Raw genomic sequence first — 16659 nt, 5'->3', positions numbered from 1 at the left:
TTAGCGGCTTACTGGATGCTTTTCCTCCACTTTGGGCAGTCTTGGGCCAGGGATTCCCAGGTGTCGATGGGGATGTTGCACTTTTTCAAGGAGGCTTTGAGGGTGTTCTTGAAGTGTTTCCTCTACCCATCTGGGGTTTGATGCTGTGTCGGAGCTCCAAGCAGAGCGCTTGTTTTGGGAGTCTCATGTCAGGCATGCTGACTATGTGGCCCGTCCAGCTGAGCTGATCGAGCGTGGTCAATGCTTCATTGCCGGGGATGAGGCCTTGGACAACGTGGACCATTTTCCATACCTTGGGAGCCTACTGTCAGCAAGGGCAGACATCGATGACGAGGTCAAACACCACCTTCGGCCGCCCGAGGAAGAGAGTGTTTGAAGACCAGGACCTCAAACCCGGCACCAAGCTCATGGTCTACAGAACAGTAATGATATCTGCCCTCCTATATGGCTCAGATACATGGACTATGTACAACAGGCACCTCAAAACACTGGAGAAGTACCATCAACGTTGCCTCCGCAAGATCCTGGAAATCAATTGGCAGGATTGGCACACCAACGTCATATATATATATCATCAGCCTTGTATAGAAACATAGAAAATAGGTGCAGGAGTAGGCCATTCGGCCCTTCTAGCCTGCACCGCCATTCAATGAGTTCATGGCTGAACATTCAACTTCAGTACCCCATTCCTGCTTTCTCGCCATACCCCTTGATCCCCCTAGCAGTAAGGACCTCATCTAACTCCTTTTTGAATATATTTAGTGAATTGGCCTCAACAACTTTCTGTGGTAGAGAATTCCACAGGTTCACCACTCTCTGGGTGAAGAAGTTCCTCCGCATCTCGGTCCTAAATGGCTTACCCCTTATCCTTAGACTGTGACCCCTGGTTCTGGACTTCCCCAACATTGGGAACATTCTTCCTGCATCTAACCTGTCTAACCCTGTCAGAATTTTATATGTTTCTATGAGGTCCCCTCTCATTCTTCTGAACTCCAGTGAATACAAGCCCAGTTGATCCAGTCTTTCTTGATAGGTCAGTCCCGCCATCCCGGGAATCAGTCTGGTGAACCTTCGCTGCACTCCCTCAATAGCAAGAATGTCCTTCCTCAGGTTAGGAGACCAAAACTGTACACAATACTCCAGGTGTGGCCTCACCAATGCCCTGTACAACTGTAGCAACACCTCCCTGCCCCTGTACTCAAATCCCCTTGCTATGAAGGCCAACATGCCATTTGCTTTCTTAATCGCCTGCTGCACCTGCATGCCAACCTTCAATGACTGATGTACCATGACACCCAGGTCTCATTGCACCTCCCCTTTTCCTAATCTGTCACCATTCAGATAATAGTCTGTCTCTCTGTTTTTACCACCAAAGTGGATAACCTCACATTTATCCACATTATACTTCATCTGCCATGCATTTGCCCACTCACCTAACCTATCCAAGTCGCTCTGCAGCCTCACAGCATCCTCCTCGCAGCTCACACTGCCACCCAACTTAGTGTCATCCGCAAATTTGGAGATACTACATTTAATCCCCTCATCTAAATCATTAATGTACAGTGTAAACAGCTGGGGCCCCAGCACAGAACCTTGCGGTACCCCACTAGTCACTGCCTGCCATTCTGAAAAGTACCCATTTACTCCTACTCTTTGCTTCCTGTCTGACAACCAGTTCTCAATCCATGTCAGTACACTACCCCCAATCCCATGTGCTCTAACTTTGCACATCAATCTCTTGTGTGGGACCTTGTCGAACGCCTTCTGAAAGTCCAAATATACCACATCAACTGGTTCTCCCTTATCCACTCTACTGGAAACATCCTCAAAATTCCAGAAGATTTGTCAAGCATGATTTCCCTTTCACAAATCCATGCTGACTTGGACCTATCATGTCACCTCTTTCCAAATGCACTGCTATGACATCCTTAATAATTGATTCCATCATTTTACCCACTACCGATGTCAGGCTGACCGGTCTATAATTCCCTGTTTTCTCTCTCCCTCCATTTTTAAAAAGTGGGGTTACATTGGCTACCCTCCACTCCATAGGAACTGATCCAGAGTCAATGGAATGTTGGAAAATGACTGTCAACGCATCCACTATTTCCAAGGCCACCTCCTTAAGTACTCTGGGATGCAGTCCATCAGGCCCTGGGGATTTATCGGCCTTCAATCCCATCAATTTCCCCAACACAATTTCCCGGCTAATAAGGATTTCCCTCAGTTCCTCCTCCTTACTAGACCCCCCGACCCCTTTTATAACCGGAAGGTTGTTCGTGTCCTCCTTCGTGAATACCGAACCAAAGTACTTGTTCAATTGGTCCGCCATTTCTTTGTTCCCCGTTATGACTTCCCCTGATTCTGACTGCAGGGGACCTACATTTGTCTTTACTAACCTTTTTCTCTTTACATATCTATAGAAACTTTTGCAATCCGTCTTAATGTTCCCTGCAAGCTTCTTCTCATACTCCATTTTCCCTGCCCTAATCAAACCCTTTGTCCTCCTCTGCTGAGTTCTAAATTTCTCCCAGTCCCCAGGTTCGCTGCTATTTCTGGCCAATTTGTATGCCACTTCCTTGGCTTTAATACTATCCCTGATTTCCTTTGATAGCCACGGTTGAGCCACCTTCCCTTTTTTATTTCTATGCCAGACAGGAATGTACAATTGTTGTAGTTCATCCATGCGGTCTCTAAATGTCTGCCATTGCCCATCCACAGTCAACCCCTTAAGTATCATTCGCCAATCCATCTCAGCCAATTCACGCCTCATACCTTCAAAGTTAGCCTTCTTTAAGTTCTGGACCATGGTCTCTGAATTAACTGTTTCATTCTCCATCCTAATGCAGAATTCCACCATATTATGGTCACTCTTCCCCAAGGGGCCTCGCACAACGAGATTGCTAATTAATCCTTTCTCATTACATAACACCCAGTCTAAGATGGCCTCCCCCCTAGTTGGTTCCTCGACATATTGGTCTAAAAAACCATCCCTTATGCACTCCAGAAAATCCTCCTCCACCGTATTGCTTCCAGTTTGGTTAGCCCAATCTATGTGCATATTAAAGTCACCCATTATAACTGCTGCACCTTTATTGCACGCACCCCTAATTTCCTGTTTGATGCCCTCCCCAACATCACTACTACTGTTTGGAGGTCTGTACACAACTCCCACTAACGTTTTTGCAGCACATAATGTAGGCTGACATTCTTGTGCAATCCTGAAGGAGTGCTGCACTGTTGGCAACGCCGTCTTTTTGATGTGACATTAAACCAAGACACTGTATGCGCTCTCAGCTCATAGAATGGTTACAACACACAAGAAGGCCGTTCGGCCCGTCGAGCCCATGCCGACTCTTAGCTCGTCCCACTCCCCTGCTCTTTTCTCATAGCCCTGCAAATTTTTTCCCTTCAAATACTTATCCAACTCCCTTTTGAAAGATAACATTGAGTCTGCCTCCACCATCCTTTCAGGCAGTGCATTCCAGATCTCAACGACTCGCTGCGTAAAAATGTTTTTTTTTGCATCGCCTTTGGTTCTTTTGCCAATCATAAATCTGTGTCCTTTGATTCTCGACCCTTCTGCTAATGGGAACAGTTTCTCTCTATCTACTCTGACTTAGACCCCTCATGATTTTGAACAACTCAATCAAATCTCCTCTCAATCTTTGCTCCAAGGAGGACAACCCCAGATTCTCCAGTCTATCATCATAACTGGAGTCCCTCATTCCTGAAAACATTCTCGTCAATCTTTTCTGCACTTTCTCCAAGACCTTCACATCCTTCCTAAAGTGTGGTGCCCAGAATTGGACACAATACTCCAGTTGGGGCCGAACCAGTGTTTTATACAGGTTCATCATCATTTCCACATTTTTGTACTCTTATACCTCTTATCTATGAAACCCAGGATCCCGCAAGCCTTTTTACCTGCTTTCTCACCTTCAACGATTTGTGCACACACCCCCAGGTCTCTCTCTTCGTGCAGCCCCTTTAGGATTGTACCATTTAGTTTATATGTTCTCATTCTTTCTACCAAAATGTATCACTTCACACTTTTCTGCTTTTAATTTCATCTGTCACGTGTCCGCCCATTTTGCCAGCCTGTCTGTCTTCCTGAAGTCTATCACTCTTCTCTCTGTTCACTATACTTCCAAGTTTTGTGTCATCTGCACATTTTGAAATTGTGCCCTGAACACCCTAGTCCAAGTCATTAATATTTATCAAGAAAAGCAGTGGTCCTGGAACTGACCCCTGGGGAAGTAAAGGTAAAAGAGGTGGAGATAAAAGATCCTGTGGCACTATCTGAAGACGAGCAAGGGGGTTTGCTGAGTGTACTGGCCAACATTTATAATTCAACCAACATCACCAAAGATAGATTATCTGGTCATTTATCTCATTGCTGGTTTTGTCATCTTGTCCATTATAGGAAAGATATTAGAGCTATAGAAGATTTGCTCGAATGTCAGAAATATGAGGTTAGTCATGAAGTAAGGCTGGGAAAAAAAATGGGGCTTTTTCACAGTTTATTTCCACTGGTTGACAAATAATAATGAGATGGTTTCAGTAGTGGGTACGGTAGCATAGTACCCACTATATTACTGGACTAGTAATCCAGAGGACAGGGCTAATAATCCAGAGTTGTGAGTTCAAATCCCACCATGGCAGTTGGGGAATTTAAATTTAGTTAATCTGGAATAAAAAGCAAATATCAGTAATGGTGGTCAAAAAAACTACAGGAGTGTTTTTTTTAAAAAAAACAACTAGTTCACTAATATCCTTCAAGGAAGGAAACCTGCCACCCATGCCTCGTTTGGCCCATGTGTGACTTCCGACTCACAGCAATGTGGTTGACTCTTAACTGCCCTCTGCAAACCACACTGCTGTGTCAAAAAAAGCTTGCTATGATGGGCTGCAGCGGTTCAAGATGGTGGCTCATCACCACCTTCTGAAGGGCAATTATGGATGAGCAATAAATGCTGGCCTTGCCAGCAATGCCCACATCCCGTGAATAAATTAAAATCACTAGAAGGATGAAAGAGTCAGTCATTATGGCACAGAAGGAGGCCATTCAGCCCATCGAGTCCCTTCTATAGAAGAAAAGCTAGAATTTAAAAAAAATAGATTACAACATGGACTACTTTATCACAAGTAGTTAATAAAACTATGGCATCACTTACAAGGGATCTGGTTCAGCATTTGAGAAGGAAGAACTATAATATGAAGAAAAGGAAAGCAAATGGGACTAGAGAAGGTAGCTCCAGTTCAGGAGATGGCACAGTCATGATGGGTTGAAATTCTATGTAAATTTCTCTGATTGCAGTTTATCTGTGTCCCTTTGGAGATGTATTCGGTTAATGCCACTTTTGGGTTTGACTTTGACTTTTAAGACTAAATTCTAACGTTCCTTCTCTGCCCCACCCCAATTAAATGGAGAAGCAGCGTGAACATGTTGCTTACTCACTTTATAAACATCCAAATACTCGTTGAACACTTACCGTGGAGGATTAAATGCATATTTTTCTTGAAATTGTCAAAACGAGGTGAAGCGCCAAGCCCCATAGTACAATCCAATTAAAAGGAACAAGAGAGTTTAGCTTATCTTGCCTGGTGTGATATTGAGCCACACACAGTCCAGGTACTATCTCTGGCCTGTGCTGAGTTAGCTGATCTCACCTGAGCCACACAGTAGGATGAGCCCAGACTCCTTCCATGGCCTTGGGTATGTTAGTTCATCTCCCTTGGATTGGTGCTGAGTCACACAAAGAACAGGAAAATCCCAGCCTTAATTCTCTGCCTGTGTTGAGTTAGCTGATCTCACTAGGAGTAGTGCATGTCCATCACCAAGAGTGACTCAGTAGCATCATAAGAACATAAGAAATAGGAGCAGGCGTAGGCCATACGGTCCCTGGCCTGCTCCGCCATTCAGCACGGTCATGGCAGATCCGATCATGGACTCGGGTCCACTTCACTGCCCGCTCTCCATAACTCCTTATTCCCTCATCGTTTAAGAAACTGTCTCTTCTGTTTTAAATTTATTCAATGTCCCAGCTTCCACAGCTCTCGGAGGCAGTGAATTCCACAGATCCACAACCCTCAGAAGAAATTTCTTCTATCTCAGTTTTAAATGGGCAGCCCCTTATTCAAAGATTATGCCCTCTAGTTCTAGTCTCCCCTATCAGTGGAAACATCCTCTCTGCATCCACCCTGTCAAGCCCCTTCATAATCTTATACGTTTTGATAAGATCACCTCTCATTCTTCTGAATTCCAATGAGTAGAGGCACAACCTCCTCAACCTTTCCTCATAAGTCAACCCCCTCATCTCCGGAATCAACCTAGTGAACCTTCTCTGGACTGCCTCTAAAAGAAGTATATCCTTTCGTAAATATGGAAACCAAAACTGCACGCAGTATTCCAGGTGTGGCCTCACCAGTGCCCTGTACAACTGTAGCAAGACTTCCCTGCTTTTATACTCCATCCCTTTTGCAATAAAAGCCAAGATTCTGTTGGCCTTCCTGATCACTTGCTGTACCTGCATACTAACCTTTTGTGTTTCATGCACAAGTATCCCCAGGTCCCACTGTAGTGCAGCACTTTGCAATTTTTCTCCATTTAACTAATAATAACTTGTTCCTTGATTTTTTTTTCTGCCAAAGTGCATGATCTCACACTTTCCAACATTATACTCCATCTGCCAAATTTTTGCCCACTCACTTGGCCTGTCTGTCCTTTTGCAGATTTTTTGTGTCCTCCTCACACATTCCTTTTCCTCCCATCTTTGTATCGTCAGGAAACTTGGCTATGTTACACTCGGTCCCTTCATCCAAATTGTTAATATAGATTGTAAATAGTTGGGGTGCCAGCACTGATCCCTGCAGCACCCCACTGGTTACTGATTGCCAACCCAAGAATGAACCATTTATCCCTACTCTGTTTTCTGTTCGTTAGCCAATCTTCTATCCATGCTAATATATTACCCCCAACCCCGTGAACTTTTATCTTGTGCAGTAACCTTTTATTTGGCGCCTTGTCAGATACCTTCTGGAAGTCCACTGGTTCCCCTTTATCCATCCTGTTCGTTACATCCTCAAAGAACGCCAGCAAATTTGTCAAACATGACTTCCCCTTCATAAATCCATGCTGACTCTGCCTGACCGAATTTTGCTTTTCCAAATGTCCTGCTACTGTTTTTTTAATAATGGACTCCAACATTTTCCGAACCACAGATGTTGGGCTAACTGGTCTATAGTTTCCTGCTTTTTGTCTGCCTCCTTGTTTAAATAGGAGTGTTGCATTTGCAATTTTCCAATCTGCTGGGACCTCCCCAGAATCCAGGGATTTTTGGTAAATTACAACCAATGTATCCACAATCCGTGCCGTTACTTCTCTTAAGACCCTAGGATGCAAGCCATCAGGTCCAGGGGATTTATCTGCCTTTAGTCTCATTATCTTACTGAGTACCACCTCCTTAGTGATTGTGATTGTGTTAAGTTCCTCCCTCCCTATAGCCCCTTGACACTCCACTGTTGGAATATTGTTAGTGTCCTCTACCGTAAAGACTGATACAAAATATTTGTTCAGAGTTTCTGCCATCTCCCATGTTCCCCATTACTTATTCCCTGGTCTCGTCCTCTTAAGAGACCAACGTTTATGCTAGCCACTCTTTTTTCCTTTTTATATACCTATAGAAACTCTTACTATCTGTTTTTATATTTAGTGCTAGTTTACTTTCATAGTTAATCTTCCCTTTCTTAATCATTTTTTTTAGTCATGCTTTGTTGGCTTTTAAACGCTTCCCAATCTTCTGTCCCCCCACTAGTTTTGGCCACATTGTATGCCCTTGTTTTTAATTGGATACCGTCCTTTATTTCTTTAGTTAACCACGGATGGCTATCTTTTCTCTTACACCCTTTCCTCCTCACTGGAATATATTTTTCTTCAGAGTTGTGAAATATCTCTTTAAATGTACACCACTGTTCATCAATCGTCCTACACTTTAATCTATTTTCCCAGCCCACTTTAGCCCACTCCGCCCTCATACATAGAAATATAGAAAATAGGTGCAGGAGCAGGCCCTTCGAGCCTGCATCGCTATTCATTATGATCATGGCTGATCATTCAACCTCAGTACCCCAGCCTTCTCACCATACTCCCTGATCCCTTTGGCCGTAAGGGCCATATCGAACTCCCTTTTGAATATGTACAATGAACTGGACTGAACAACTTTCTGTGGCAGAGAATTCCACAGGCTCACAACACTCTGGGTGAAAAGTTTCTCCTCATCTCGGTCCTATATGGCTTACCCCTTATCCTTAGACTGAGTCTCCTGGTTCTGGACTTCCCCAACATTGGGAACATTCTTCTAGTATCTAGCCTGTCCAGTCCCGTCAGAATTTTATACGTTTCTATGAGATCCCCTCTTATTATTCTAAATTTCAGTGAATATAAGCCTAGCCGATCCAGTCTTTCCTCATATATCAGTCCTGCCATCCCGGGAATCAGTCTGGTGAACCTTCGCTGCACTCCCTCAATAGCAAGCACATCCTTCCTCAGATTTGGAGAACAAAACTGCACACAATACTCAAGGTGTGGTCTCACCAAGGCCCTGTACAACTGCAGCAAGACCTCCCTGCTCCTATATTCAAATCCCCTCGCTAAGATGGCCAGCATGCCATTTGCTTTCTTTACTGCCTGCTATACCTGCATGCCGACCTTCAATGACTGATGTACCATGACACCCAGGTCTCGTTGCACCTCCCCTTTTACTAATCTGTCACCATTCAGCTAATCTGCCTTCCTGTTTTTGCCACCAAAGTGGATAACCACACATTTATCCACATTATACTGCATCTGCCATGCATTTGCCCATTCACCTAACCTGTTCAAGTCCCCCTGCAGCCTCTTAGCATCCTCCTCGCAGGTTAGAGTCATCTGCAAACTTGGAGATATTACATTCAATTCTTTCGTCTAAATCATTTAATGTATATTGTAAATAGCTGGGGTCCCAGCACTGAACCCTGCGGCACCCCACTAGTCACTGCCTGTCATTCTGAAAAGGACCCGTTTATTCCCACTCTTTGCTTCCTATCTGCCAACCATTTCTCTATCCACGTCAATACATTACCCCCAATACCATGTGCCTTAAATTTGCACACTAACCTCGTGTGTGGGACCTTGTGAAAAGCCTTTTGAAAGTCCAAATACACCACATCTACTGGTTCTCCCTTATTCACTCTATCAGTTACATCCTCAAAAAACTCGAAGATTTGTCAAGCATGATTTCCCTTTCATAAATCCATGCTGACATGGACCGATCCTGTCACTGCTTTCCAAATGCGGTGCTATTACATCTTTAATAATTGACTCAAGCATTTTCCCCACCACTGATGTCAGGCCAACTGGTCTATAATTCCCCGTTTTCTCGCTTCCTTCCTTTTTCGAAATAGTGGGGTTACATTAGCTACCTTCGAATCCATAGGAACTGATCCCAGAGTCCATGGAATGTTGGAAAATGACCATCAATGCATCCACTATTTCGATGGCCACTTCCTTAAGTACTCTGGGATGCAGACTATCAGGCCCTGGGGATTTATCAGCCTTCAGGACCTTCAATTTCCCTAACACCATTTCCTGACCAATAAGGATTTCCCTCAGTTCCCCCTTCTCGCTAGACCCTCGGTCCCCTAGTATTTTCGGGAGGTTATTCGTGTCTTCCTTAGTGAAGACAGAACCAAAATATTTGTTCAATTGGTCTGCCATTTCCTTGTTCCCCATTATGAATTCACCTCATACAGACTGCAAGGGACCTACGTTTGTCTTCACTTATCTTTTTCTCTTCACATATCTATAGAAGCTTTTGCAGTCAGTTTTTATGTTCCCTGCAAGTGTACACTCATACTCTATTTTCCCCCATCTAATTAAACCTTTAGTCCTCTGCTGAATTCTAAATTTGTCACAGTCCTCAGGTTTGCTGCTTTTTCTGGCCAATTTCTATGCCTCTTCCTTGGATTTAACACTATCCCAATTTCCCTTGTTAGCCACGGTTGAGCCACCTTCCCTTTTTTATTTTTACGCCACACAGACATGTACAATTGTTGTAGTTCATCCATGTGATCTTTAAATGTCTGCCATCCACCATCAACCCTTTAAGTATCATTCGACAGTCTATCCTAGCCAATTCACGTCTCATGCCATCGAAGTTACCTTCCACGCTAATGTTCTTCCTTACTATTGCGTTAATCTCCCCTTTAACCAGTAACGCTACCCCACCTCTTTTTCCTTCCTGTGTATCCTTCCTGAATATTGAATACCCCTGGATGTTGAGTTTCCAGCCTTGGATACCCTGGAGCCATGTCTTCGTAATCCCAATTACATCATATCCATTAACAACAGCTCCCTGCGCAGTTAATTCATCCACCTTATTACGAATGCTCCTTGCATTGAGACTCGGAGCCTTCAGGCTTGTTTTTTTAACACTTTGTCCTTTTACAATTATGTTGTAATGTGGTCCTTTTTGATTAGTGCCCTTGATTTCTCTGCTCTCCACTCTTGTTTTTGTCCTTCCTATCTTTTGCTTCTGCCCCCATTCTACTTCCCTCTGCCTCCCTGCATTGATTCCCATCCCCCTGCCATTTTAGTTCAAACCCTCCCCAACAGCATTAGCAAACACTCCGCCTAGGACATCGATTCCGGTCCTGCCCAGGTGCAGACCGTCTGGTTTGTACTGGTCCCACCTCCCCCAGAACCGGTTCCAATGTCCCAGGAATTTGAATCCCTCCCCCTTGCACCATTCCTCAAGCCATGTATTCATCTGAGCTATCCTGCGATTCCTGCTCTGACTAGCATGTGGCTCTGGTAGCAATCCTGAGATTACTACCTTTTGAGGTCCTATTTTTTAATTTAACTCCTAGCTCCCTAAATTCAGCTTGTAGGATCTCATCCCGTTTTTTACCTATATGCACCATGACAGCTGGCTGTTCACCCTCCCCCTCCAGAATGCGCTGCAGCCACTCCGAGACATCCTTGACCCTTGCACCAGGGAGGCAACATACGATCCTGGAGTCTCGTTTGTGACCGCAGAAACGCCTATCTATTCCCCTTACAATAGAATCCCCATTACTATTGCTCTCCCACTCTTTTTCCTGCCCTCCTGTGCAGCAGAGCCACCCCTGGTGACATGAACTTGGCTGCTGCTGCCTTCCCCTGATGAGCCACCTCCCTCAACCGTACCCAAAACGCTGTATCTGTTTTGGAGGGAGGTGACCACAGGGGACCCCTGCATTACCTGCCTTCTCTTGCTCTTCCTGATGGTCACCCATTCCCTATCTGGCTATGCAATCTTTACCTGCGGTGTGACCAACTCACTAAACATGCTATTCGTGACATCCTCAGCATCGCAGATGCTCCAGAGTGAATCCATCCGAAGCTCCAGTGCCGCAGTGCGGTCTGTCAGGAGCTGCAGCTGGATACACTTCTCGCCCATGTAATAGTCAGGGACACCACATAACACAGGAGGTGCATGACATGGGTCTGTGCTCTCCTGCCATGACTTAACCCTTAGATTAACTGAATTTGTAACAATGCCAAAGGTTTCTTACTGCTCAGAAAAATAAAAGATCAAATACTCGCCAACCAGCCAATCACTTACCCGTCGTCGCACTTCGATTTCTTCTTACTCCTTTGTTTATCTTCTGCCCCTGTCCCTGCACCAGCTGGCCTCCTCCGATTCTCGGGCCTTTATAGGCCACTCGACTGCCCAAACTCCCGCTCCTGTGGCCGCTTCCTCCGACTCTCGGTCCTTTATAGGCCGCTCGACTGCCTAAACTCCGGTTCCTGTCTCCTTCATAGTCTCCTTTATTTAAGCTTAGAACGCTGGTTAAAGTTCCAGCTTTCTCACCCTCCATCTGAATTTGAAATTCAATCATGCTATGATCACTCATTCCAAGAGGATCCTTTACTAGGAGATTGTGTATTAATCCTGTCTCATTACACAGGACCAGATCTAAGATAGCCTGCCCCCTGGTTGTTCCGTTACATACTGCTCAAGGAACCCATTCCTTATGTACTCTACAAACTCTTCCTCAAGGCTCACTACTGACTGAGCTGGTCGAGTCCTGAAGGACGTAGATGCCGGACTGCGGCAGATGGTGAGAACCAACGTGAGGGAAGAACCTACTTGACCTCGTCTTCACCAATCTACGTGTCGCAGAGGCTTCTGTACGTAACAGTATTGGTAGCAGTGACCACCTCAGTCTTTGTGGAGATGAAGATCAGCAGCATCAGAATTGTATTCCACCATAATCTGTAACCTCATGGCCCAGCATATCCCTCACTCTACCATTACCATTAAGCCAGGGGACCAACCCTAGTTCAGTGAGGAGTGCAAAGGAGCATGCCAGAAGCAGCACCAGGCAAATCTAAAAATGAGGTGCCAACCTGGAGAAGCTGCAACACAGGACTACATGCATGCTAAACAGTGGAAGCAACATGCTATAAACAATGCTAAGCGATCCCACAACCAACGGATCAGATCAAAGCTCTGGAGTCCTGCCATATCCAGTCATGAATGGTGGTGGACAATTAAGCAAATAACGGGAGGAGGAGGCTCCATGAACATCCCCATCCTCAATGATGGCAGAAACATAACATAGAAAATAGGTGCAGGAGTAGGCCATTCGGCCCTTCTAGCCTGCACCACCATTCAATGAGTTCATGGCTGAACATGCAACTTCAGTACCCCATTCCTGCTTTCTCGCCATACCCCTTGATCCCCCTAGTAGTAAGGACTTCACCTAACTCCTTTTTGAATATATTTAGTGAATTGGCCTCAACAACTTTCTGTGGTAGAGAATTCCATAGGTTCATCACTCACTGGGTGAAGAAGTTTCTCCTCATCTCGGTCCTAAATGGCTTACCCCTTATCCTTAGACTGTGACCCCTGCTTCTGGACTTCCCCAACATTGGGAACATTCTTCCTGCATCTAACCTGTCTGAACCCATCAGAATTTTAAACGTTTCTATGAGATCCCCTCTCATTCTTCTGAACTCCAGTGAATACAAGCCCAGTTGATCCAGTCTTTCTTGATATGTGTATGTCAGTCCCGCCAACCCGGGAATCAGTCTGGTGGACCTTTGCTGCACTCCCTCAATAGCAAGAATGTCCTTCCTCAAGTTTGGAGACCAAAACTGTACACAATACTCCAGGTGTGGCCTCACCAATGCCCTGTACAACTGTAGCAACACCTCCCTGCCCCTGTACTCAAATCCCCTCGCTATGAAGGCCAACATGCCATTTGCTTTCTTAACCGCCTGCTGTACCTGCATGCCAACCTTCAATGACTGATGTACCATGACACCCAGGTCTCGTTGCATCTCCCCTTTTCCTAATCTGTCACCATTCAGATAATAGTCTGTCTCTCTGTTTTTACCAGCAAAGTGGATAACCTCACATTTATCCACATTATACTTCATCTGCCATGCATTTGTCCACTCACCTAACCTATCCAAGTCGCTCTGCAGCCTCATAGCATCCTCCTCGCAGCTCACACTGCCACCCAACTTAGTGTCATCCACAAATTTGGAGATACTACATTTAATCCCCTCGTCTAAATCATTAATGTACAGTGTAAACAGCTGGGGCCCCAGCACAGAACCTTGCGGTACCCCACTATTCACTGCCTGCCATTCTGAAAAGTCCCCATTTACTCCTACTCTTTGCTTCCTGTCTGCCAACCAGTTCTCAATCCATGTCAGCACACTGCCCCCAATCCCATGTGCTTTAACTTTGCACATTAATCTCTTGTGTGGGACCTTGTCGAAAGCCTTCTGAAAGTCCAAATATACCACATCAACTGGTTCTCCCTTGTCCACTCTACTGGAAACATCCTCAAAAAATTCCAGAAGATTTGTCAAGCATGATTTCCCTTTCACAAATCCATGCTGACTTGGACCCAGCATGTGTGTGTAAAAGACAAGGCTGAAGCGTTTGCAACCATCTTCAGCCAGAGATGCCGAGTGGATGTTCCATCTCTGCCTCCTCCTGAGATCCCCAACATCACAGAAGCTGGTATTTAGCTAATTCTATTCACAACAAGTAATATGAAAAAACGGCTGCATGTGTGCTGTGCTCCAGAACTAGCCACGCCTCTAGCCAAGCTGTTCCAGTACAGCTACAGCACTGGGATCTACCCAACATGGTTGTAAATTGCCCAGATATGTCCTGTCCACAAAAAGCAGGACAAATCCAATCCAACCGATTACCAGCCCATCAACCTACTCTCAATCATCAGCAAAGTGATAGAAGGTGTCGTCGACAGTGCTATCAAGCGGCACTTACTCACCAATGCTCAGATTGGGTTCCGCCAGGGCCACTCGGCACCAAACCTCATTGCAGTCTTGGTCCAAACGGGGACAAAAAAAGAACTAAATTCCAAAGGTGAGGTGAGAGTAACTGCCCTTGACATCAAGGCAGCATTTGACCAAGTGTGGTATCAAGGAGCCTGAGTAAAATTGAAGTTAATGGAAAGCTGGGAAAAAACTTTCTGCTGACTGGAGTCATACCTAGCACAAAGGAAGGTGGTTGTTGCTGGAGGCCAATCATCCCAGCCCCAGGACATCGCCGCACGAGTTCTTCAGGGCAATGTCCTATGCCCAACCATCTTCAGCTGCTTCATCAATGATCTTCCCTCCATCATAGGGTCAAAAGTGGGGATGTTTTCTGATGTTTGCAGTGTTCAGTTCCATTCACAGCTCCTCAGATAGCACGGACTTGCCTGCATGCAGCAAGCCCGGGATGACAGTCAGGCTTGGGGTGTTAAATGGCAAGTAACATTTGTGCCTCAAATGCCAGGCAATCTCCAACAAGAGAGATTCTAACCACCACCCCTTGACATTCTACGGGATTACCATCGTCGAATCCACCACCATCAACATCCAAGGGGTCACCATTGACCAGAAACTTAACTGGACCAGCCACATAAATACAATGGCTACGAGCAGGTCAGAGGCTAGAAACATTAAAAAATAGATGGAGGAGTAGGCCATTCGGCCCTTCGAGCCTGCACCACCATTCGATATGATCATGGCTGATCATGCAACTTCAGTACCCCATTCCTGCTTTCTCTCCATACCCCTTGATCCCTTCAGCTGTAAGGGCCACATCTAACTCCCTTTTGAATATATCTTAACGAACTGGCCTCAACAACTTTCTGTGGTAGAGAATTCCACAGGTTCACAATTCTCGGAGTGAAGAAGTTTCTCCTCATCTCGGTCCTAACTGACTTACCTCTTACCTTAGACTGTGACCCCTGGTTCTGGACTTCCCCAACATTGGGAACATTCTTCCTGCGTCTAACCTGTCCAATCCTGTCAGAATTTTATATAGTTCTATGAGATCCCCTCTCATTCTAAATTTGTGAATATAAGCCTAGTCCATCCAGTCTTTCTTCATATGTCAGTACTGCCATCCCAGGAATCAGTCTGGCGAACCTTCGCCGCACTCCCTCAATAGCAAGAATGTCCTTCCTTAGATTAGGAGACCAAAACTGTACACAATTTTCAAGGTGTGGCCTCACCAAGGCCCTGTACAACTGCAGTAAGACCTCCCTGCTCCTATATTCAAATCCTCTCGCTATGAAGGCCAACATGCCATTTGCCGCCTGCTGTACCTGCATGCCAACTTTCAATGACTGATGTCCCATGACACCCAGGTCTCGTTGCGCCTCCCCTTTTCCTAATCTGTCACCATTCAGATAATCTGCCTTCCTGTTATTGCCACCAAAGTAGATAATTTCACATTTATCTACATTATACTGCATCTGCCATGCATTTGCCCAGTTACCTAACCTGTCCAAGTCACCCTGCAGCCTCTTCGCATCCTCCTCACAGCTCACACTGCCACCCAGCTTAATGTCATCTGAAAACTTGGAGATATTACACTCAATTCCTTCATCTAAATCATTGATGTATATTGTAAATAGCTGGGATCCCATCACTGAGCCTTGCGGCACTCCACTAGTCACTGCCTGCCATTCTGAAAAGGACCCATTTATTCCTACTCTTTGCTTCCTGTCTGCCAACCAGTTCTCTATCCATGTCAATACATTCCCTCCAATACCATGTGCTTTAATTTTGCACACTAATCTCTTTTGTGTGGGACCTTGTCAAAAGCCTTTTGAAAGTCCAAATACACCACATCCACTGGTTCTCTCTTGTCCACTCTACTAGTTACATCCTCAAAAAAAATTCGAGATGATTTGTCAAGCATGATTTCCCTTTCATGAATCAATGCTGACTTGGACCGATCCTGTCACTGCTTTCCAAATGCGCTGCTATTTCATCCTTAATAATTGATTCCAACATTTTCTCCACTACTGATGTCAGGCTAACCGATCTATAATTCCCTGTTTTCTCCTTTTTTTAAAAAGTGGTGTTACATTAGCTACCCTCCAATCCATAGGAACTGATCCAGAGACTATAGAATGTTGGAAAATGACCACCAATGCATCCACTATTTCTAGCGCCACTTCCTTAAGTACTCTGGGATGCAGACTATCAGGCCCTGGCGATTTATCGGCCTTCAAGCCCATCAATTTCCCTAGGTATTCTGCGGCCAGTGTCTCACCACCTGACTACCAAAGTCTTTCCACCATCTACAAGGCACA

At 45.2% G+C, this 16659-nt stretch overlaps 1 protein-coding gene across 1 annotated transcript in view; it reads left to right on the top strand.

Moving 5' to 3' along the window:
• Positions 1-16659, top strand: part of ube2kb (ubiquitin-conjugating enzyme E2Kb (UBC1 homolog, yeast)) — a 132646-nt gene that overhangs the window by 12428 nt on the left and 103559 nt on the right. The window lies entirely within an intron of this gene.

Source organism: Pristiophorus japonicus, chromosome 2 (genome assembly GCF_044704955.1).
Source record: "Pristiophorus japonicus isolate sPriJap1 chromosome 2, sPriJap1.hap1, whole genome shotgun sequence".
Taxonomy (NCBI): domain Eukaryota; kingdom Metazoa; phylum Chordata; class Chondrichthyes; family Pristiophoridae; genus Pristiophorus; species Pristiophorus japonicus.
This window is presented reverse-complemented; position numbering and strand designations above follow the sequence as displayed.